Source organism: Colobus angolensis, unplaced genomic scaffold, assembly GCF_000951035.1.
Source record: "Colobus angolensis palliatus isolate OR3802 unplaced genomic scaffold, Cang.pa_1.0 Scaffold402, whole genome shotgun sequence".
In the NCBI taxonomy this organism is placed as follows: Eukaryota; Metazoa; Chordata; class Mammalia; order Primates; family Cercopithecidae; genus Colobus; species Colobus angolensis.
The window spans coordinates 166,822-169,461 of NW_012117400.1; the positions used below are offsets into that span (position 1 = coordinate 166,822).

The following is a 2,640-nucleotide window of genomic DNA, read 5'->3' on the forward strand; positions in this document are numbered from 1 at the left end:
TTCATTATGTTGGCCAGGCTGGTCTTGAACGTGGTCTCGAACGCCTGACCTCGTGATCCACCCGCCTCGGCCTCCCAAAGTGCTGGGATTACAGGCATGAGCCACCATGCCTGCCCATAATTTATTGATTTTTAAAAATTTGCCCAGCCTTCTATCACCACATTAAATCCATTAGCTGCAACCATCCCATGAGAAGCTGAGTGGATTTAGCCCCACCGCCTGCTCAGACTCTGTCTGAGCACCTCAGTTGTCCCAACAGCATCACTGTAGGACCCCCAGGACGTTGGACTGGTAGCTCCCTGGGTCTCCTCCTCTCTGGGGCAGATCCTCAGTCCTCCCTTGACTTCACAACTGTGGCCAGATCATGTGCGGACTGTCCCTCACTTTGGGTCTCCAGAGCACTTGCATCAAACACCTCTAACTCAGAAGTGTGCAGCCACACTGGGACTCAGAACCCGAGAACAGGGACAGAAGACTCATGCCCTTGGGGTGCCCGGTCTCGCAGCATTGGGCATGACTTCCAGCTCCTGCGCCTTTCCCAGCAGCTGCTGACTGGGGACCCAGACCAGGGGCTGAGCGATCGGCCCGGCGAGCGAAGCTCGGGGTCTCACTTAGGCACCAGCTCCTCCTTGCCCCGGGCCCTTGGCACAGGTAAGTGCTCATTAAGGGACTGCTGCTGCTCAGCCACGGAGACAGCTGGCCTGCCCGGCTTGAGTGACTCACAGGTCTGTCAGTCCCGCTGGCCCGGGAAGGCGGGGTCTGGGTGGGAAGGTGGGCGGGCAAGTCAGCAGTTCCCCGGCCTGGTGCTCGCCCTCCTTGTCAGCGGCGGGGCGGAGACGGGGCGGGCCTGCCTGTCGGAAAGGGTGGGGCGTCCGGCCCGGTCCAGTCCTTCCTGGCTGGGTGGCTCAGGAACACAGCCTCTTCCTCTTTTTTTCCCCTGCTAGCCCTATTCAGGCAGGAGCTGCTCTTCTAGGGTATCGCGATCCACTTAAGGATGAGGCAGACTTGGTGACAAGCTGGTCTGAGCAGGTATGGGAGCCTCCTGGGGAGACCGAAGAAGGGAGGAAGTTGCCTTCTGCCTGGAGAGGGTTTGGGAGGGAGAGGGAAGCCTAAGGCTCCAGGCAAGGCTGATGCTGACTGCCAGGGTTTGGGGCTGAAGCCAGGAACAGTCGCTCTCTCTGGTTCTTACTGGTATCCCTCATGGGGGTCCCTGACGCCAGAGCCTCCAAGGCTGCCTGTGCCAGCCCAGGGCTGCCCACATGCCCACAGATATCCCAGAATAGGCACCAGGGCAGGGAACCCAAACTAGCGTGAGTGACAGAGCAGGTGGTCAGGGAGAAACAGACATCAAACCCAGCCAGGAGAGAGACACCGCAACAGAGAGACAGAGAAGGGAAACCAGAGACGAGAGGGAAAGTGAGACAGAGACAGGCAGAGCCTCAGAGAGGCAGGAAGTGAGCCCAAAGGGAAGGTGACAGGTTGATGGAGAAAAGTAGGCAGAGCAGAGGAACTCATGCCTCAGGATGCAAAAGCCACATGGACAGGGCGTGGAGCAAGGGGCTGAGCCCTGCAAGGTCAGGTGAGTGTGAGACAAAGGTAAACTGAGTGGGGAGGGCTCCAGCTGGTGAGATAAACACAAAGTGCTCCCCAGTGGTGGCAGGGGCATTGAAAGAGTCCCCATCACAGGTTGCAACGGGGATGATTTGGCCATATCTGAGATCTTTTTAAATATACACGCCTTTGTACCCAGCAATTCACTGCCAGGAGTTTATCTTAAAGAGAACATCTCACAAGTGGGGAGACAGAGATGAGTGAAGACGTTCCTGTAGTTGCTAATGGAGGTGAAAAGCACTGGGGTTTCTTGGAACAACATGGTGAAACCCCATCTCTCCAAACAAATTTTAAAAATTAGCTTGGTGGCGGGGCACGGTGGCTCACACCTGTAATTCCAGCACTTTGGGAGGCTGAGGCGGGAGGATTGCTTGAGGTCAGGAGTTCGAGACCAGCCTGGCCAACATGGCGAAACCTGTCTCTACTAAAAGTACAAAAATTAGCCGGGTGTGGTGGCACGCGCCTATAATCCTAGCTACTCGGGAGGCTGAGGCAGGAGAATCATCTGAACCTGGGAGACGGAGGTTGCAGTGAGCTGAGATTGAGCCACTGAACTCCAGCCTGGGAGAGAGAGTGAGACTGCATCTCAAAAAAAGAAAAAAAAAAAATTAGCTTGGTGTGGCAGCATGTACCTGTAGTCCCAGCTACTCGGAAGGCTGAGGTGAGAGCATCACTTGAGCCGGAAAGGTGGAGGTTGCAGTGAGCTGAGATCACATCACTGTCCTCCAGCCTGAGCAACGGAATGAGACTATCTTAAAAAAAAAAAAAGAAAGGCCGGGCGCGGTGGCTCACACCTGTAATCCCAGCACTTTGGGAGGCCAAGGCCGGCTGATCACCTGAGGTCAAGAGTTCCAGACCATCCTGGCCAAGATGGTGAAACTCTGTCTCTACTAAAAAATACAAAAATTAGCTGGGCATGGTGAGAGGCGCCTGTAATCTCAGCTACTCGGGAGGCTGAGGTTGCAGTGAGCCGAGATCATGCCACTGCTCTCCAGTGTGGGCGACAGAGTGAGACTCTGTCTCAAAAAA

General features: G+C 55.6%; 1 protein-coding gene across 4 annotated transcripts in view; it reads left to right on the forward strand.

Annotated features, from left to right (window-relative positions):
• The window catches only part of DNASE1L1 (deoxyribonuclease I-like 1), an 11,388-nt gene that overhangs the window by 1,997 nt on the left and 6,751 nt on the right, over window positions 1-2,640 (forward strand). The window contains exon 2 of one of the 4 annotated variants that reach the window (XM_011955911.1): window positions 945-1,029. The exons of 1 other annotated variant lie outside the window; for it this stretch is intronic. The gene's annotated coding sequence lies outside the window, so the exon portion shown is untranslated. Of the gene's footprint in view, window positions 1-863; window positions 1,580-2,640 lie in introns of those variants that run through there. 2 more of the 4 variants (XM_011955912.1, XM_011955910.1) reach the window with 2 other exon arrangements.